The following is a 22344-nucleotide window of genomic DNA, read 5'->3' as shown; positions in this document are numbered from 1 at the left end:
CATGAGGCCTTGATTTCAAACTCTGGACACCCTAACCCAAGAGGTCAATTAGCTTGCCCCAGCCCATGCTGAATTAGCCTTTAATGTTTTCTACCCGGGCTGGTGCAGAGGACCTGGTTAAGCTGGCTCATGAGTTCGTGGATTTCATGAAGTCTAGGGGGCCCAGCCAGCAAAAGGTGCCTGTTCCAGGAGCTTCTAATAAAGGATAGATGTAACTCCTCAGTATCTGAAGATGTAGAAGAGCTGTCTTTTGCTGAACATCTCCTTCACTCTTTCCCTGACTCTGATTCAGATGGCACTCTCCCCCCCCCCCCCCTTCTGGCAGAGGCAGCATTGGTTCTCCCTTTAGTTGATCCTCAGCGAAAGGAGATACTATACTCTTCTGGTGGTAGATCTGCTCACCTAACACAAGGCTTCTGTCATTCATACACAACTGAGTACAGTCAAAATAGTCTGGAGGATTGAATTTTAGCACCAGACAATGCATCTTATTCTACTGAAGTGTTGTCTGTCTTGACAGAGTCAAGAAAACCAGGCCACAGATATGACATTACTTAATGCTGGTGTGAATCAAGTGCCGAAATACCTTTCATAATTATTTAACTAGGTTGTTTCTTATTTAAGTATTAAGGTACAGGCATCTGCCATTTCTACTTGCCTAATTGCTCTTCACCTGTCTGTACTCATCTCCATTTGAACCAGTTTCTAAAAGGGGTAATATACCTGAGACCACCCTGGAGAAATCCTATTCCTTCTTGGGACCTGAATTATGTTTTGGAAAAACTTACCTTACCACCTTTTGTACAAGTTGCGCTACTCATCTAAAGATGCTCACTTGAAAAATCATCCTGTTGATAGCAATCACTTCAACCTGGCAGGTATTAGAATTGCAAGTTCTGATGTGCAAAGAAGCATTCACTGTATTCCACAAGGAAAGAGTTAACCTGAGACCTAGCCCTTCTTTCATGCCCAAGGTAGTGTCAAAAGTTATCTTTAAACCAAGCTGTACACCTTTCAGTGTTTTTCCCTAATCATCAGAATAAAGCTGAACAAATCTTGTATTCCCTAGATGTGCACCGACAGATCAGGTATCACCTTAGTAAGACAAAGTCTCCAAATAGATTAGATCAACTTTTGATGGCCTTTGCAGAAGGAAGAGAAGGCAGGCCCGTCTCCAAACAATTTCAAAATGGATAACTAATTGTATTAACTTTTGCTTTACTCATCATGGAAACCAACTGCCAGCATCTGTCAGGGCACACTCCACAAGATACAGAGCAGCTACCACTGCCTTCCTAAAAGGCGCTTCTACTCGTACCAACTTGGAAGGTGCCAGCTGGTCTTCTATCTACACCTTTCCCAAGCACTATCATTTAGGATAGGGCAGGTTTTGCTACTGCTGTTCTACAGAACCTTCTGTCCCAGGGGCCCTCAGACAGGCAATCACCTGAACTGTAGCTTTGGAAGTCCTACCAAGAGTTAGTACCACAACATTGACTATGAAGAACTTAGTACATTTGTGTTAAATTTACCATAATTGCAGATGTTTGAGTAGATCAGTATTGCCATACCAGCTCCCACCATCCTTTCTTTCTGTCTGCTTGGCCTCCCATGGCTGAGGGTTGGGATTGGCACCCTAAACCTATCATAGTCCTCCTCATGTACCATACTCCCTTCCTCTACTTTCTAGTCCTCAATCACAAGATTTAGACAACTGGGCGAGTCATGCTGTCCTCTGTCACAGGACTGACTACCACAGCCTAGAAAGACATGGAGATGCCACCGATGGATGTCTTTTAACATCTTAATGCCGGCCTTGGATGTCTGTTGGCTGGGGATGATACAAAGACTGTGGGGACTGGGCCAGTCACAGACTTCTGTATGGCAGGATGAACCAAGAATTAGTACTGAGAGGGGAAGAGGGCAAGGGTCAAGTGAAATAAGTTAATCATTCCAATAGAACAGGGTGATTTAGGATTACCGATTTGAAGGGATGTTTTAGAGCTACACAGTTGAGGCTCATATACAAGCAGAAAGCTATAACTCAAAGTGGAAAGGGACGATGATAATGAAGTAATGGAGAAATTCAGGAAATAAGGATAGAGTGGGATTTTGGATGCAGATTCTTAAGGAAAGTAGAACTAAGCCAACAAGAGAATGGAGAAGAGGTGATACTGATAACTGTAATTAGGGGTACAGAGAATATGCAAGAGGCGGGCTGGAATTTACTGCAGAAAACTGGCAAAGGAACCAAGGTATTGGGAGCAAATAACATGAGAGGGAAAGGGATTAGAATAGGAAGAGGCAAAGAAGACTTTTGGAATGCAGGCTAGAAACTGCCTTCCATATCCGGGACTGATGGTGTATAACTACAAAGAAAAGGATAAGGGAATCCATATGAAAAGATCTACTCTGGTAGAGTTTTTTGTTGAGTGTAAAATAGAGGCTGCAGTTAAAAAAGGAATAAGTTAGTAGGGCATATAAAATACTGCATAATAACTATAGGAATCAATTGGAGGATGTTGGGGAACAATGAGAGGACATGTATATGGCTGCCAAATATGCAGCAAAGTGTAGAAGATTTAGGATTTTTGCTTGGAAGTGTTTGCGTAGGTATCTTTATACCCCAAGCAGATTCCAAAGAAATTTTCTGTGGTAGATGGCAAATGTCTGTCTGATGGGGAAGAAAGGGGTAACTGGGAACGTATGTTTTGAGAGTGTAATGAGTTGCCAGACTTTAAAAATTCTATACAGAGTAATTTGTCAGAAATATTGGGTGAGCAGAGTGGTGTAACTAATGAAATTACTTTTTTTTTTTTTAGCTAGGATATAGGATCTGAATTGCCTAGACAAAATAAGATGATCTTAAGTTCAATTCTGATGGCTGTCAAAAAATGCAATTACTAGAAAATGGAAATCATAGTCAAAGCCCAACGGTATTTGAAGTAGTGGGTATTGTAAAGAACTGGAAGTTACATTTTTAGAAAATGGTATAAGTAAATTACATAGAAAATGGAAATTGTGGGAACAGTGCATGCAGAATAATATTTTGGAGAAGGAGTGAAGTTTAAGGGATTGGCAGCAATTGAACAGATTGATAGTTGTACAGAAGAATGTATGTGATGTATAATGTTTGTAACTGTATATGTTAATGTTTTTTTTATAGAAATGTACATCTGCCTATGTCTTGAGTGATAATTCAGTAAAGGTGTTAAAAACAGAATCAGTACTGCAACACTGATGTACTTGAACATGTACAGTTGTGTTAAGCGTAACACACCTGTATTTTCTCCCTTCTTTTGGAAATGGCCAGGGGCAATTACCACAAGCTTCCTTACAGACTGGACCTACTAACAGAAGACAAGGGTTTGTGATGCATCCATACCCCAAACAAGTGCATATGACTGCCTGCATGATAGAATTGTAATACTTTTTATGCTTCTTTTTTCTGAGGATGTGCAGCAGGTATTAAAGGAGGCAAGAAAGCATGTTACTAGAACTTCAGTAAATAAAAAAAGGTTTTCTAGGTGATGCCAAGAAATAACCCACACCTAGTCAGTGATAGTGTTTCTCTGGTTCTTCATTATATGTTTGAGTTGCTATCCATTGTTTTGTCTTGCTCTTCATTAAAGTTAATCTCTTGGACTTTTCAACAAGTCTGCCCATGGGTCCCCTTCTTTCAGTGCAATCTCATGTGAAAATATTTTTTGAAATGGGTTTTACATACCAAGCCTCCTAAAAAACAGATGGCTCCTTTTTTGGGATCTTAATTTTCTGTTAGAAAAACTAACTCGTACATCAACAATCTAGGTTCTTATCACAGAAAGCAGTGTTATTGATTGCTCTGACTTATGCAAGAAGAGTACGAGTTTACAAGCTCCTCTGATGGGTCATCCCTATCTCATTTCCCATAAATAGTGTTTCCTTGAACTAATCCTTCATTATGCCTAAAATGGTATCAGAGTTTACCTTAAGTCAAGCTATTCGTCTCCATGTTTTCTTTACAAAACCTAAAAATGGGAGAGAAAGTATACTCCATACCTTGGATGTCCACAGATAACTGTGGTATTTTCTTGATAGTATAAAATCTTGCAAGGATTCTGACCAGTTCATTTCTTGTAAGGGTAAGAAAAAAATAACCTGTATTAAGTCAGAGTAGTGTCAAAACAGAGTATTTCCAAGTGGTTGTCTCATGCAATTACCTTTTGTTATACACACCACAGCAAGACAATTCCAGGCATGGTCAAGGCTCATTCTACCAGGGTCTTGTCTTCATCTGTGGATTTTTGGAAAGGGTTGAATTCCAGAAGTATTCTAGAAGCGTCAACTTAGTCCTCAGCGTACACTTTCCAACGCACTATAAGCTAAATTCTTTCTCCAGGTGTAGGGCAGGCTTTGCTAGGACCATTCTACAGCAGCTCCTGGACCCTCATCCTTCATCCTCCCAGCCAGCGTAAGCTGTGGTAACATACCATATAGCTAAGGCTACCACAGCAGTGATTCTAATGATGAACATAGTACATTTGTGTAATGAAACCTACCGTAACAGTAGATGTGAGTGATTACTACTTCAATAGTCACTCTCTCCTTCCACCACCCTCATTATTTTTGTATGTTTTTGTTGCCAGGGTGAGGATCTTTATTTTTAATTTCCTAATATTGCCCTTGTCAGGGCTTTAGCCTTCCTCACTCTGTTGGCATGAAATATCTGAATGGATTTGCACCCAGACTTAGCTTTTAGTCAGCACAGCTTGAGCTGACTAACAGTCTGGGCATGTGGAAGGTGCTTTGAAGCTTTGGAAGCTGGCCTGCCATTAAAGCTTTAGTAGGATATAACTCGTACAGCTAAGGCTATTGTAGCAGTGATCATTTGAACATGTACTCTTACTTTATATACATAACTGTGCTTTCTGTAACCTGATTTGTATAATATCCTGCTGTATAGATTTGCATGTAAAGGTTGCAACACAGCAGTCTAAATATTTTTGTACATCTCTCCACTTTTATTTACACCGGACCAGAGTCATGACTGAAAAATCAACTTTTGGAGCAGTCCACTCAATAAATGTAGAATGAATTGATTAATAAAAATGCTCTGTCTTGTATCAGGTTGTTATTTCCTCACTGCTTAATTGTAAAGTACTAGTAAGTTTTCTGGTTAGAACCCACTTCATGAATCCTTCCAGAGTCTGAAGTTTATAAGCAGGTACGGTCTCTGCCCATAAATCTTGTAACAGGTTTTCCATTGTAGGTCCCTCTATTTTACCTCTACGCATTCCATCCCTTTTTGAGTATTTATTTGCCTTTGGGTTTTTATGCCCATCTTTGTTAACAATAAGGAAGCAAGGAAATTTGGGAAGGAACATTTTAGAAGAAAGAAGCCCTCCTGTTTAATTTTAAAGTAAGAAATAACCATGGCAGCAATCCCCCAGTAACCCATCACAGAGAGTATTGTTCCTTAAGACTTGGTTGTGAACATATTTTTAATGTGCATGTACCAGCAGATCAAACTGACTATGGAACCATTCCATACATTTTTTTCAGTCTGCCAGTATGATTACATATTGTGTATTTGTATTTTCAGCTCTATCCTTAATAGGTTTGTGACCTGTGTTTTCATTTTGCATTGTATGCTAAATTACTGCACTTGTTTTGATTTTGGGAGAGAACTCTTTTCAGTTGCAAAAGTGTGAAAAATAATAATCTGCCTATTTACTCAACAGCTGTTTTTACTATGTTGCAAATTATTGCTTGCTCATCTCCAACTTTCATACTGGAAACACTTATATTTTTATGTTGTGGCTATTTGCAGGTTACAATTAGAAGTTCTAATGGACAAAGATAATGATTGATGTGGATAGTGATAATGATGTTGTGTTGCAAAACATAACATATATTAAATTCTAGATCTGATGTCTCTCTCATTCCTCCTCACATATGGATTACAGATCCATCCACGGATTCAACTCGGCCACATTTCTTCAGACTAGGATCCAAGTCTCAAGCTCCTTCCACTACCCACAATGCCCTGCACTACAACCAACCTCCTCAGATCTCATTTGCTGCCAGTGGAATCAAGTTTAGTCTTGAGCAGTCAGTGGTTTTTCTCTTGGGGTGTGTGGTGTTTCTCTATCTCTTGCCCCTTCAGCAGCAGTTTAACATTTTTTTCCCCACACTCAAGGTAGCTGTTGACTATTAGGCTCCCCTTCTCTTTTCCCTCCTTCCTATATTTATTGAAAGTCTTTCATGTGAGTGTGGTATTACGGCTGACAAACCATTTGGGTTCAAATGCTGCTATGAATGCGGCCATAAGTTCCTACATTGCAATGAGCATTATGTGTATACTGCCTGGTTGCTGAGCATCTGTGGTTGGCCTGCTCTTTTTGTGAGAGTTTTAACTCGAGAGGGATAGCTGACCACAGAAACAAACTGATTCTGAAGGGCCTTTTGCCTGATTCCTCTCTAGGGGCTCAAACCCCCTCCAAGAGGTTTTTGGGATCCAAGAAGTGCCCTCATAAATCTTTGAGGGCGTCTTCAGAGCTGCCTGCTGAGGTCAGGAGGGCCTCTGATCCGACCACTATGGATCATAGAGCCACTTCGATTCTGGCGGATCAGAAGTTCTCCTCTGATCCGTCATGGTCAGTTTTGATCTCAAGCTCACCTGAAGCTGCCACTACCTCCATCTCAAATACTAAGCCTATGGATCTGGCAGGGAGGGGCCATACACCGGTGCTTGGATTCGAGTCAGCTCCTCTCCCTGGACTACAGCAGACTACCTCTAGGCACGCCAGACCCGCATCCATAGCTTCCTCCAAGTGTTCCAGGAGTCTTTCAGTGGCCGACGTGTACAGGGTGATCAAGAAGATTCTCATGACTCAGATCCAACTGGGAGTCTTCTTGGTGCTGTCCCCTGTAGGTTCTGTGAGTCTCTCCCTTCAGGTCCAGTTTCCTTCCCCGATCCGTCCCTTTTGGAGTCTCATTGTTGTAACCAACTGAGGGATCCAGGGTCGAGTACACGGAGCCTGCCTTCCTCCACGCCGACCATTGCCTTGACCTCCTCAGCTCCATTGTCTTCAAATTGTATCAGGTCTCTGATCCAGGATATCCCAGTCAGATCTGGGAGGAGGAGTTCGGCTCTGACTTTGTCGGAGCTGTATCTTACTCTTGGTGCTTTGGCACTGGACAGTTAGAGTCTGATTCTACCAGGAACCCAGGGCTCGTGGATTCTGGCCTTTTCTTCTTCTGTAGCCTCGGATCTGGTGGAGTTGGGGAGGGATTCTCCGGGTCCTTTGGCATTCCTAGTGGTACAAAGGGCTTTCTCTACCCATAGGGATCCTGTCCCTTTGAGCCACGACCCTTCCCGCCAACTTCCCTTGGATCAGAGAATTGAACATGTCATTCCTTTCCCGAGTCAGCCCATACAGACTGGCCACCAAAACACTTTCCCCAGAGAGATCACCCTACTCTTCCAAGACCTCCCCTGAGCACCCCACAGAGGAGATTACTCGTAAGAGGACGTGCAAAAGGAGGCACATTGACTCCCCCCTTGGAGTCCATCACTGTGGATATGGACTTTTGTTAAAGGGAAGGATCCCCAGATTACCACTGGAGGATGTCTTCTTTGGAGATATTTTCAAGATCCTGAGGCAGAGAGGTGGTTGGTCAGCCCAACCTTCCTCCTCTGAGGAGTCGTTTACATCCTGGGTGATTCCCCTGGCAGACGAGCTAGTGGATTTGGTGTCCACCTTGGGGCTGGAAGGAGCCGGACTCAGTTGAACCGATCCCGAAGCACCCAGACAACTTTTTATCTTCCCCCCAAAGATGGTTCTTGTTGGAGTAAGGGTATTCCAGGGGATGCCATGGTTGTGGCAGCATCTACCAGAAAGGAGCTGACAGATCAGAGCTCCACTGTCCATCCGCCGAACAGGGAGTCCAGAAGGATGTACAGGTTCGGTAAGTGCATTTACATCTCAGCCACATTCCCGCTGAGAGTGTTGAACTACCTGGCACATTTTACTCACAGAGGGAGCTGGTGAAAGAGCTATCAGATTCTCTGGCAGAGACCATGTTGCCAGAAGACTTCAGGAAAGTCTCCCCCTGACTGGCTACTCTCTTGTCTTTGTCCAACTCTTCCTTGAAACTGATTGCCCATTCTACAGAAGGCACCTTTTGAGCAGATGGCTCAGACATTACTATCTGGAGACATGCCTGGATGAAGCTTTGTGATTTAATGGAGCCTTTTAAGGTGTCTTTTGTTAATGCCCCCTTCGATGGATCCTCGCTCTTCAGTACAATCAGAGACCATAACCTGCAGCAAACAAAAAGGGAAAACATTGTCTGCCATCGGGGTCAAGTTCTCCACTCCACAGCACACCTTTTCTGGACATCAGGGCAGTGGAAGGAAACCTGGATGTTCTAAGTGTTTCACTGTTGCAGTCATCACTTGAGGGTTATCACTGCTGTGGTAGCCCTGGGCCGGCCCGAATACCAGAGTCACTGTTTTTCTGCGTCAGCTGCTGTTACTTGTAGGCTGATGGGTCATCAGTGTTATAAAGCAAGGCAGCTGACACCATTACATCAGTCTTTCTTGCCATGGAGCCTGTAGCAGAAGCAGTTTGCAAGTGTGCCGGTCGGTCGCAACTAGAGCTCGGATTACAGCTGAAACTGTCTAAAGCTAATTACCCCTTTGGGGGGATCCTTTTTTCTTTCACTAACTGATGTCTGAAAAAGTTAACAGTTGTCTTGCCTGTGGAAAGCAGATCCCACACCGAGACTTCCATTCATACTGCGTCACTTGTTTAGGCCCAGACCACGACATCCCCTGATGCCGGTTCTGTGCCCTCTTTAATGCGAGAACCATTCGTCGTAGAGCTCTTATTGTAGACCGGTATTTTCATCCTCTGTCTTCACAAATGGTGTCCAGCCAACAATCCGTAGACAAGATAGAGACTGACCACACAAGGCTAAGCCTTCCGATGACTCTACCACTAAGCAGGTCATCAGTTCTCCAGAATTCAGTGAGGAGCTTTCGCAGCCCCTTATGCCTTATAAGATATCTACGCAGACCTCTACTGAGATCTTTTCGGAGACCGGTATGCCACAGAAATCATCTTCGTCTTCTAAGCCTTTGGTTGTCTCTGCCTCTGTTGGGTCCAGAGTCGTGACTCAGGCACCGGCTTCCGAGGAGGCCTTTTACACTACGGATTCTAGACAAAAACTGACACCTTCTCATCTGACTACCGTTTCTCTCCGACCAATGGATACCCTTAGGCGTAGAAGCCAGGCCATTCCTAGAAAATCTACCTCTAGCCACCATCTTACTCCTGCTGCACCACCCCAAGCCCAAATGCTTACGATGGCAGAAGATCTTATCTCCCTTGTCAGGGGCAGTCAGGCCACAACTTCTAAAAGGAAAAGGCACCCTTCTCCTGAACTAATGACAGAGCAGGATTCTGAGGGTGATTATTCAGATTTTGAAGAGGAACAACAACCTCTGACTGAGGGTTCAGATGCAGAGGAATCCATTCCTTCTGCCTCCCCACCAGATGACCTTTCCTTTGGGGAAACCCTTCACACCCTCAGGGAACATTTCCACTGGGAATCTCAGGACTTCCCTCAGTCTAAGAAAAGGCTTAGAGAGTTTCTAGACCTACCCCAGCACAGACCCCTGGCCATCACCCCTATCTTAGTGGTGTATGATGTTTTCCATGAATCCAGCTTAGCCCCTCATGCCCTCCCACCTGCTCCCAGTAAAGCTGACAGGTATTACAGAATAGCAGATTCTCACAAATACCTGTACAGGAATCCTGCTGCAAACCCAGAAGTCATTACACAGGGACCTAAAGGAGCTAGGGCTAGTTCTGCAAAGAATCCTACTCCTTCTGACAAGGATGCTAGAGCTCTGGATAGATGGGGTAAAAAAAAGTTTACACCTCTGCAACCTTAGCTATCAGAGCACTCAACCGTCAGTTCCATATGTTAAAATATCAACAACACACTTTGGAACTATTAAAGCAAAAGGTTTCTACCTTTCTTGACTGTACCAATTCTAAAGAGTTAGCAGATTTACTGCACTCTACTTGTCAAGTGGCCAAACACTCATTACACTGTGGATATGACTCACTAGAAGCCTCAAGCAGGGCAGCAGTGTCTAGATCTGTCATTAGGAGACATGCATGGTTGAAGGAACAACCTTTCCCTGTTCATGTCAAGTCTAAATTAATTGATGCACCCTTGGATAAAGACAGCTTGTTTGGAAAAAAAGCAGAAGAGGTGCTTAAAAAGATGGAAGACCAAGCAAAATCAATGCAAACAGAAAAAAGATTTCTTTCAGGTTCAACCTTCTAGATTCAGCAGGAATTTTCCCTCTAAACATTGGTCTTTTCCTGTACCTAGCAGACAGGGGCAAGGTAAGCCCAGCAGGGACAGACCACCCAGGCCCCTATCCCAGGGACAGCAGAGAACCAAACAGTGGACCACTTCCGCCCCAAAGGCAGGGAGTTCGAAGCCATTTCTCTATGGCAAAAACACTCAATGACTTCCACTCCCCCCCTCTGCCCTCCTTTCACCCCTCAAAAGCTAGAAGGAAGGCTGTCCCTCTTCAAGGAACATCATCTGTCTGTAACAAAGGACCAATGGGTCTTAAAGATCATTTTTCAGGGATACAAATTCACTTTCAACGAAACCCCAATTCCCAGAGGGTACCCAGACGTACCTCCAAATCACTGGGCAAAGTCATTAAAACAAGTCCAAACTCTCATATCCCAGTGGGCAGTAGAACCTGTTCCCGCAGATCAAACAGGCAAAGGCTTTTATTCCAGGCTGTTCCTTGCTCCCAGAAAGGAGGGCACTTGGTGTCCCATCCTGGATCTATCCATTCTGAACACCCCCCTGGTGGTCCCAAAATTCAAAATGCTAACTTTGGAGTAGCTGCTGGCTATGCTAACAAAAACTGCCTAGTTAGTGACCCTAGACCTAAAAGATGCCTACCTCCACACCCCCATAAGGGAATCCTGCAAGAAATTCCTGCACTTCAGAGCAGGCTCACAACTCTGTTCTCTGTGCTTCCCTTTGGCTTATCTTCTGCTCCCATGGTATTCACCAAATGTTTAGCCCTGGCATAGCATTTTGCAGACAGAGAAATATACAGATTTACCCTTATCTGGATGACTGCCTCATTCAGGCAGAGTGCAGAGAAAAGCTTACTCAGGACCTCCGCTTTGTCAAAACCCTCCTAACTTCCTTAGGGTTTATCATCAACAAGAAGAAATCAAAGAAAACACCCTCCAGGAGGATCATTTTTCTTGGGAGCACTGCTGGACACAGCATCCCAAATGGCCTTCCTATCAGGGGAGAAAAGCAGAGCTTCCTGTCTTTCTATTTTACCCAGCTGGCATCCAATAGTCACTTCATGGCGAGGAAGTTCCTGCAAGCCTTTGGGTACATGGCATCTTGCATCCTTCTAATTCCTCTGGCCAGGCTTCATATGAGAAAGCTTCAGTGGTATCTAAAGAACCTTTGGTTTCAACACTCACAGCCTCTAGAGACCTGTCTCCCTCTGATCCCTTGTATATGGGCTGAGTTTCTCTGGTGGGCAGGGGCTTGTGTCAAGAACAAGGGTCTCCCCTTCATCCTCCGCCTTACCGAGCAGACCATCACCACCGCTGTCACTCCGACATTGCTTGGGGTGCTCACCTAGCAGGCAGGTGCACCCAAGGTCTTTGGGATGCCCAGCACCTTTCCTTATGTATCAATCAGAAGGAAGTGATGGCAGTACAAAAGGCTCTGACATTCTTCCAGCCCCATCTCAGCACAGTAATGTGGTACATCAACAAACAGGGAGGGACCCAATCTTACCCTCTGTGCAGGCTAGCCTTGAACTTCTGGCTGACTGCCTCCTCCATGGGATTGTACTTAATAGCCCAATATCTACCAGGGATCAACAACACCATGGCAGACCACTTGAGCAGAAACTTACTGGACCCCCACGAATGGCAGCTCCACAGAAAGATCTTTTTGCAAATCACTCAGGAGTGGAGAAATCCAGAAGTGGATCTCTTTGCTTCGCACCTCAACCACCAGCTAAAGAAATTCTGTACCAGGGAGTACCACCACCTAGTGTGGAAGGTGGATGCCTTGACCTTCCCATGGAACTCCCTCTTCGTGTACGCATTCCCTCCTCTGCCTCTTATTCCCAGGGTACTGATCAAGATAAGGGAGGAGAGACCAAAGGCCATCCTCATTGCTCCAGATTGGCCCAGGCAGCATTGGTACAGGTCCTAGAAATTATCACAGTCCAGAAGGCCCAGCACCAGAAAATCTTACACGGGGAAATGGAAAAGATTCTACTCCTGGAGCCAGTCCAGAGGGGCCAGTTCCTCACAATCTTCTGTGTCCCTCTTATCCTGGGCTATCTAGCAGAGTTACTCAATAGTGGCCTCTCCTTCTCTTCTGTTATAATCCACGCCTCATCCATTTCAGCTCTTTTCGATACAGACCAGCCCCTGTTCTCACATCCCTTGATTAAACAATTCCTCAGAGGGACTTCAAATATCAGACCTCCGAGAAGGCCACCCATGCCAGCCTGGGGCCTGAATTATGTTTTGGAAAAACTAACCTTGCCACCCTTCGAACCTGCTGCTTCAGCAGAACTGAAATACCTCTCCTGGAAGACTGCTTTCTTACTAGCTATCACCTCAGCCAGAAGGGTTTCAGAACTTCAGGCACTGATGGCCATTGAGCCCTTCATCATTTTCCATGCACACAGGGTCTCCCTGTGGTCTATCCCCTCCTTTATGCCCAAGGTGGTATCTAATGTGACTCTCAACCAGGCCATTCACCTGCCCACTTTCTTCCCTAACCCTCAAAACAAGGGGGAAAGAATTCTGCACTCACTATACGTGCACAGACAGCTCAGATACTACCTGGACCGTACTAAACCCTTCAGGAAAACGGACCAACTTCTTGTCAGCTTTGCCTCAGGGGCAGAGGGGAAGCCCATTTCCAAGCAAACCATTTCCAAATGGATATCGCACTGTATCCAATTCTGCTAAAGATTACATGGGAAACCACCCCCTAAGTTTATTCATACCCATTCCACTATGGCAGCCTCCACTTTCACAGCATTCCTCAGAGGAGTTCCCACCAGGGACATCTTGAAAGTTGCCACCAGGACCTCAGTCCATACCTTTACAAAGCATTACCACCTCCCTCTTTTCTCCAATGCTAGGGCAGGGTTTGCCTCTGCAGTTCTGCAGGGCTTGCTTACCCATGCCTAGGTTTCTAACTATTCCTTCCACCCCTCTCCTCAGCTTTGGGAATCCTCCCATAGGTGATTACTGCAACAGTGAAACACGAAGAACATACTGCAGATGTTCTTCATGTTTCATTGTTACAGTCATCACATTTGGGTTATCTGCCTGCAGGTAGACCTCAGCCGGCCTGAATACCAGAGTCTTGGATTCCTGCATCGGATGCTGTCTCTTCTTCCATGACATCAGGTTGTCAGGGGTGTAAAACATGCAGCTGATGCCATTACATCAGTCTTTCTTGCCATGCTGTGCCCGAAGCAGAAGCAGTTTGCAAGTGCCGGTCGGCCAACTCCTGAAATTTTTGTTTTCGAGTTTCAGAAGTTTGAGTTTCAGAAGTACCCTGTTGGGGATCTTTTTTCTTGCTCCAACCGATGTCAGTAAAAGTTAACAATGGTCTTACCTGTGGAAAGCAAATACCTCATAAAGATTTTCATTCGTACTACATCCCTTGCTTAGGCGCAGACCACAACATCCCTCGCTGTCGGTTTTGTGCCTTGTTCAACCCCCGAACTATTCATCGGGCTATCTTTGCAGCAAATTATTTTCGTACTCTGTATCAGTACTCCGAAAGGTTTCATTAAGCTATCCGACTACCGATCTTCCGAAAAAACGTAAAGATAAAGACAGACCGCATTGGTCCAAAACTGCCGACGATGCTTCCATTAAGCTAGTCGCCAGTCCACCGGTACTCAGTGAGGCCCTTTCGCAGCCCCTGATACCTGCTACCTCAGATTCGCAGGCCTCTACTGAGACCCATTTGGAGTCCGGTATGCCGCGAGATGCTTCTTCGACTATGGAACCTGCGGATGTCTCTACCTTGGTTGGGTCCAGAGAGTGCTGTGCAGGCACCGGCTTCTGAGGGTGTATTCAGGCCTACAGACTTGCATTTTAAACCAATGCCATCTTCTTCATCCAGGCCTAAAACCCGATCCACGCCTAGAAAACTGACGTCCAAACCGCATGCTCAAGCCCATATGCCTAAAAAAAAAATGCTTAGAATGGCTGAAGACCTTACTACATTAATTAGGGGAAGCCAGCCTTCCCCCTCTAAGAGACCTAGAACTGAATTTTCTTCTGATCAGGAATCTGGTATTCTGTTCCTTCTGATTACCAGGATTTGCCCTTATCTACCTATGAGGATTCTGATGCAGAGGATTCCATTCCCTCTGCTTCCCCTCCACAAGATTTTTCTTTTGGTGAAACCTTGCACACTCTTGGGGAGCATTTCCACTGGGAAAGCCAAGATTACTCTGACTCCAAAAAGAGGCTTAGGGAATTCTTACACCTTCCTCAACACAGGCCTTTAGCTATCCCTCCTGTTCTGGACATTGCAGATGATGCTTTCTTGGAATCTAGCCTTTCCCCAGACACTTTACCTCCAGCTCCCAGAAAACCTGACAGGTATTAGAGTACCTGACTCTCACAAGTTCCTGTTCAAGAATCCTACTGCGGATCCAGAGACCATTTCCCAAGGACCAAAAGGCATTAAGGCTACTGCTACCAAAAATCTTACCCCTTCTGATAGAGATTCTAGAGCCTTGGTCAGATGGAGTAAGAAGGTATACACTTCTGCTACTTTGGCCAGTAAGGATTTAAATTGCCAGTTTTATATGTTAAAGTACCAGCAGCATATTATGGGACTACTTAAACAGAAAATGATGTTGATTCCTGACTGTACTGAACACAGAATTACAGGATTTAATGCATTCTGCAGAAGAAGTTGGTAAACATACTTTGCAATGTTGTTTTGACTCTTTAGAAGCATCTTGCAGGGCTGCTGTCACTGGGTCTGTACTTAGAAGGCATGCTTGGCTTAAGGAGCAAAACTTGCCAGATCATGTTAAAGCAAAATTACTGGATGCTCCCTTAAACCAAGAACGCCTGTTTGGCAACAAAGCAGAAGTAGTCCTCAAAAGGATGGAGGAAAAAGCTAAATCTATGCAAACTGTTACGATTTCCTACAAGTACAGTACCCAAATTTAGTAGGCATTGGCCTTCAAAGAATTGGTCCTTTCCCAATCTCTTCCAGGCCTTCCCAATCCAAACCGAGGAACAGCAGACCACCCAGGTTACAGTCTCAGCCTGCGCTCAGGCCTAAGCAGTGGGGGGCTCCCACTTCCAAAGCAGGGAGTAGTAAGCCACCCCCTACGGAAAAATGTCACAATAACTTACCCTTAGCCCTTTTAAGCCCTTCTCAACTACCTGCTCCCTTAGGAGGAAAACTCACTGTGCATGCAAAAAACTGGGAACTCATTACCCATGACAAATGGGTTTTAAATATAGTTTCCCAGGGATACCGATTCCACTTCCACACCCTACCAACCCCAAACGGTTGGCCAGACCTACCCACAAATCAGTGGGCGGAGGCCCAACAGCAGGTTCTCTCTCTTCTAAGTATCAGGGCTATTCAACCTGTCCCAGCAGAACAAAGGGGACAAGGGTTTTATTCAATACCTTTCCTAGTACCCAGAAAAGACAGCTCCTGGCGTCCTAGCCTGGACTTCTCTATTCTAAACACCTTCCTGGTAATCCCAAAATTCAAAATGCTAACACTTCAACATCTGCTTCCCATGCTAGGCAAAGATGCCTGGTTGGCAACCTTAGACTTAAAGGAAGCTTACCTGCACATTCCAATAAGGGAATCTTGCAGGAAATACGTATGCTTCAGGGCAGGCTCCATGCATCAGTTCTCTGCACTTCCCTTTGTCTTATCTACTGCGCACAGCGTATTCACAAAGTATCTAGCTCCAGCCATTGCATTTTGCAGGCAGAGAAATATTCAGATATACCCATACTTGGACGATTGTCTGATTCAGGCAGAAAGCCAAGACTTGCTATTAAAAATTCTGACATTCGTAAAGAAACTTCTAACCTCACTGGGGTACACCATAAATGAAAAAAAATCTCACCTAATACCCTACCAACAGATTGTATTCCTGGGAGCAAGCTAGAACACAACTTCCCAAATGACTTTCCTCACTCCAGAGAAACATGTTTATTTGACAACCTACTTCAAACTTTTGGCCACAAAGCCCCAGCTATCTGCAAGGAAAATTCTGCAAGCCCTGGGGTTCATGGCCTCTTGCATTCTACTAATTCCATATGCAAGACTGCATATGAGGAAACTACAATGGTATCTAAAAAGCCTATGGGAGTCAACATTCTCAGGACCTGGAATCAGTGATTCCTATCATTCCTTGTATAAATAGAGTTCCTTTGGTGGGCAGAGGCCTGCTACCACAACAAGGGGCTCCCTTTCACTCTACCCCCTGCCACCCAAACCCTAACAACAGGCGCATCAGATTATGCATGGGGAGACTCACTTGGCAGGGCAGTGCATTCAGGGCAAATTGAACCAGAGACAGATGCACCTGCATATCAACCAAAAATAATGTTAGCTGTACAGAATTCCCTGAGAGCCTTCAAAGACTACATCCTTTCAGGACAATTATTGATAAAGACAGACAACACCACAGTTATGTGGTACATAAGCAGCGGGGAACCCACTCCTACCCTCTCTGCAGACTAGCCATGGCTTTGTGGAACACTGCCTTGAGCTACCAAGTGCACCTACAAGCGCAGTTCCTGCTAGGCAAGCTAAATTCACTGGCAGACGACCTAAGCAGAAATCTCATGGACACACACAAATGGAAACTGGAACCAAAAATATTCAACCTCTTGAGGAACAAATGGGGGACTCCAGAGGTAGACCTGTTTGCCTCCCCTCGGAACTACCAATTGGGCAAATTCTGCACAAGGACTTCCCACAGTCAAGCTTGGAAAGGGGATTCCCTGTCCTTTACCTGGGAAAGCCTCTCGGTTTATGCCTTTCCCCCTCTGCCTCTCCTCTCGAAGGTTCTGCTAAAGATCAAACGGGACAAGCCAAGGACAATACTGATTGCACCAGACTGGCCTCGACAGCACTGATACTCCTTCTTGCACAGTATGACACTGCTGGAACCATGGCACCTGCCTCAGACCCCTTCCCTGCTGTCCCAGCAGGCGGGCCAGATTCTGCAGCCTCAGCTTCAAACCCTGAACCTTGCAGCCTAATTTCTTGAGTTCTCCAACAGCATCCCTCAGTAAGCAAGTGCTAGATGTCATTCTGGAGGCAAGGAGGCCTAGTACTATAAAATCATATGCTGAAAAGTGGAAAAGATACTGTTCCTGGAGCCAGACTCGGCATGGGCACAACGGTGCCCAACTTACCTCATATTCTTCAGTACTTAACAGAAATGGTCCCCAAGGGCCTATCCTTCTCGTCAGTTAAAATTCATGCCTCTGCCATTTCAGCATATTATAATACTGAGCCACCCCTCTTCTCTCACCCCCTGCTAAAGCAATTCCTTAGAGGGGCCAAAAACTTAAGACCCCCCCAGGAGAGACCCTACTCCAGCCTGAGACCTTAATTTTGTATTGGAAAAGCTCACTCTCCCTTCCTTTGAGCTAGCTGCAACTGCAGAGTTGAAATTCCTTCCTTGGAAAATAGCCCTCCTTATAGCCATCACTTCACAAGAAGAGTGTCTGAATTACAGGCCGTCATGGCAGTGGAACCCTTCATTATCTTCCATGCAGACAGGGTTTCCCTCAGGACCAATCCTTCCTTTATGCCAAAGGTGGTGTCTAGTGTGGCCCTAAATCAGTCCATTCATTTGCCAACCTTTTTCCCTAATCCACAAAACAAAGGAGAATGAATTCTGCACTCCTTGGACGTGCACAGACAACTTGGATTTTATTTGGATAGGACTAAGCCTCTCAGAAAATCTGAACATCTGCTAGTTGGCTTTGCTGCAGGGGCAGAGGGGAAGGCTATTTCAAAGCAAACCATTTCTAAATGGATAGCCTATTGCATTAATTTCTGCTACAAACACCATGGAAAACCTACCCCACAGAGGATAAGATCACATTCCACCAGGGTTGCATCTATTTCTGCAGCCTTTCTCAGAGGAGTCCCTACCAGGGACATCCTAGAAGCTGCTACCTGGAGCTCTGTACATACCTTCACCAAGCATTACCACATGCCTAATTTTTCTAAATCCAGAGCTGGTTTTGCCACTGCAGTCTTGCAGGGCTTAATAGCTGGCCCTAATGCTCTCTAACTTCCTCCTCCCTTCCTTAGCTTTGGGAATCAACCCAAATGTGATGACTGCAATGGTGAAACATGAAGAACATAGTACAATTGTGTACACTTACCATAAATGTAGATGTTCGAGTGTATTCACTGTTGCAGTCCTGGTTACCCTCCCTCCAGCCCCCTGATTTCTCTTGGTTCTGCCTTTCCTTCTTGTTTAGTGTATTTAAGTTTTCTGGTGTATTTGCTTTTTGATGGAGGTGCACCATAATATATAATTGCTTCCCATTGTATGGGCACCTGACATTTAGGGCAAGAAAAACTGATGTAATGGCGTTGGCTGCATGTACCCCTGATGACCTGACGTCATGGAAGAAGAGAGCATCCAACGCAGGAATCCAAAACTCTGGTATTCAGGCTGGCTATGGGCTACCTGCAGACAGATAACCCAAATGTGATGACTGCAACAGTGAAGTGTACACACAGTGTACACTTACCATAAATGTAGATGTTCGAGTGTATTTACTGTTGCAGTCCTGGTTTCCCTCCCTCCTTCCCCTTATATCCTCTTTCCTCAGGGAGGCATAAGCTTCTTAGGCTGGTTTTTAACCACCAGGACAACTTTGCCATATTGCCTTGGGCTTCTGACTGGTTAGGGCAAGAAAAACTGATGTAATGGCGCATCAGCTGCCTTGCTTTATAGCACTGATGACCTGACATCAGTCGACAAGTGACAGCAGCTGACACAGAAAAACATTGACTCTGGTATTCGGGCCGGCCAAGTGCTACCACAGCAAGGATAACCCTCAGGTGATGACCGCAACAGTGAATACACTCGAACATCTAGATTTATGGTAAGTGTACACAGTTGTACTTCCTGCAAATCCCAGGGGTCTTCCCAAGATCAACTCAGGGATTCTGCCTCTAGGGGTAGAGGAGGAAGTTTCGATGGGAGATGCCACCCCAGAGGCAGAGGGGATCTACAGAATCAAGCCTTCAGGGAACCCTTATCTGATAGACCCTTCCAGCACTCCTGAAGCACTGCCTGACTGCTCATCTCTGGAGGCAGTCAGGGGTCGGTTCTCTCTGCACTCTACCACCTGGACAGATATTTATCTATCACAGAACAATTGGGTGCAAAAGATTATATCCAGAGGCTATACTATTCCCTTTCGCCTCCAGAGAGGAAAGAGGCTGCCCGATATTCCACCCAGTCAGAAATAGGTCACAGTAGCAGAAATTCTAAATTTCCTGCAAAATGAGAGTCATCCAAGAGGTATAGACCAGGCAAAGAGGATGCAGAACTTACTGTCGCTTCATTTTAGTGCCAAAGAAGACTGGGGACCTGTGATCCATTCTGGATCTAAGCAAGTTAAATTTGCTCATAAAGAAAGCAAAGTTCTGAATGGTGATGCTTCAGTCCATTCTACCGCTGCTGCAGAAGAATGATAGGATGTGCCCTGTGGTCTTACAGGCTGTGTACTATCACATCAAAATAGACAGATGCTCCAGGAATCATCTGTGCTTCTGGCTGGGAGCCAGTCATTTTCAATTCAGGGCTCTGCCCTTTGGACTTACCACAGCCCCCAGCGTGTTTACCAAATGCATGGCAGTAGTTATTTTCTTTCCTGGACCACTGGCTCTTTACTGCCCAAACCAGGCATAAATTACTACAGGCCAGGGATTAGTTCTTCAGTCTTGCCAATCATCTGGGCATCACTATAAATCTGGCAAAGTCAATCCTTTCCTCTGTGCAGACTTTAGAGTCCATCTGAACTACCTTTGATACAGTCAATCAGATTGCCGCTCTTCCCCGTCATCGCTTTCTAATGTTGAGAGATCATGTGTGAACAGTGTTGAATCTAGCTTCTCCACCAGCAAGGCTAATACTTCAAGCTCGATGATTTATGGTGGCCACCATCCCATTAGTTTTTCTTGCAAGATATTTTATGAGAGTCCTTCAATGGACTCTGGTTGCTCAGTGGTCTATACTCTATCAGCCTTTGTCTGTTCCGATCAAGCTGAGTCATTTGCCGAAGGCATTTTCATTGGTGGCTGTTGGACAACTTGACATTAGGCAGACCTTTCCCTCTCCCACTGTCCTCTGCCAAGGTGAGCACCCAGTGGGGGTGGGGCATTACAAGAGAAAGATGGTCCAAGGCACGTGGCCATACACATACAGACCAGATTCCGTATCAGTGTCCTGGAGATGAGAGCTGTTCTCCTCACTTTGCAAGCCTTTCAGGATTGTTCTCCCTCTAGGAACAATTGCAATTCACACAGACAATATGTCAGTGGTGTGGCATGTCAACAAACAGAGGTACCTGCTCTTACCTGCTGTCTAGTGATGCCATGAGGGTTTGGGAATGGGTCATGTCTTTGGACCTTTTTCTACTTGCAACACACATACCAGGGGAAATAGTGTCCTGTCAGAGAAGCTAAGCAGGTCTAATTTGACCCCTTATGAGTGGTCTCTCAATCAGTCAGTGTATTTGATCTTCAGCTGTTGAGGTCAGCCTTGCTGCGACCTATTTGCATCGCCCCAGAATAAGTGCAGCAACTACTTTGCTCTGATTCCCCCCTCTAGGGGGGGGTGGAGTCCCCGAGGGGCACTCTGTTTCACAATTGGCTCCCAGTCTTGTCTGTGCTTATGCCCCACTACCTTTGATCCCAAAGTTTCTCCAGAAAGCAAAGCATCTGAAGTCCTCGGTAATCCTGATTGCCCCCTTTTGGCCTTGTCAGATTTGGTTCACCTTCCTCTGGTCCCACTTTACGTATCCTCTGTAGATTCTGGAACCCAAACAGGACTTCCTTTGCCACCCGATAGAGGGTTATCACCCCAGTCAGATGTCCCTCAAATTGACAGCTTGATTTCTGCACTTTCAGCTATCAGTCGAAGGTCCAGGCTTGCTTCTGCAGTCTGAGATATTATTCTATCTTCAGCTACTAAGAACGTTTACAGTAGCAAATGGAAAATATTTGTCTTCTGGGCTTCTAAAGAGAACATTGACCCTTTTTCGGCACCTACTGCAGCTCTGCTGCATTTCCTAGTGTATCTTTTCTTCTGTACCATCAAACTTCAGTTAGGAGTCATCTCAATTTTCATTCCTGCAACGTTCTGAACTACCCTTCAGCTTCCAAACTATGCAGGGATTTCTTGAAAGGGATCTTTCTCCTCAGGCCTCTGGTAAAGGATCCCTTTCTACCATGGGATCTGCCTGTGGTTTTGCAGAGCTTAACTCAAAAACCCTTTGAATCAGTGGTTGATTGTGACCTAAAGTTTCTTTCATGGAGGACAGTTCTTCTGGTTGCCATCACCTCAGCAGAGAAAATATCGGAAATTCATGCCTTATCGTCCTAAGCCGCCATACCTAATTTTCCACCAGGATAGAGTGTCCCTTTGTACAAACCTTTCCTTTATGCCCAAGATAGCTACAGAAGCCAATCTTAACCGGACTGTTCAGCTACCAGTTTTCTTCCCAAATTTCTCTAATGAGGGAGAATGATTGTTGCATTTGCTAGATGTTCACAGACAGTTACATCTTTACCTGTACAGGACTAAGCCCTTTTGAAAGTCAGATCAGTTATGTGTGTCCTTCTCTTCTAGCTGTGTACATGAAGCAGTTTTAAAGGTTACTTTTGCCAAGTGGATTACAGACTCTATCACCTTCATTTATAATAAAAATGGATTACAGCTATCTCACCCTCCTAAGGCCTACTCCACCAGGTCTATGTCCACCTCATCCACCTTCCCTTTCAGGGCCTCTTTAGATAATATCTGTGCAGAAGCCAAATGGTTTAAGGCTCACACGTTTCTATCACATTATAAATTGGATCTTGTTTCCCAGAGCAGATCTTCATTCTGTTCGGCAGTGCTCTGGCATATCCTTCCTTGAGACCACCCAGGAGTTGCATAGCTGGGGACTCTACCCATACGTGAGGAGGAATGAGAGAGAGAACATC

General features: G+C 45.1%; 1 protein-coding gene across 1 annotated transcript in view; it reads left to right on the top strand.

Annotated features, from left to right (window-relative positions):
- The window catches only part of RAD17 (RAD17 checkpoint clamp loader component), a 1292309-nt gene that overhangs the window by 1268603 nt on the left and 1362 nt on the right, over positions 1-22344 (top strand). The window lies entirely within an intron of this gene.

The sequence above is a fragment of the Protopterus annectens genome, chromosome 2.part2, assembly GCF_019279795.1.
Source record: "Protopterus annectens isolate FY-2018-M chromosome 2.part2, PAN1.0, whole genome shotgun sequence".
NCBI lineage: Eukaryota > Metazoa > Chordata > Ceratodontiformes > Protopteridae > Protopterus > Protopterus annectens.
The sequence above is the reverse complement of the archived record's forward strand: the minus strand, read 5'-3'. Positions and strand labels throughout refer to the sequence as shown.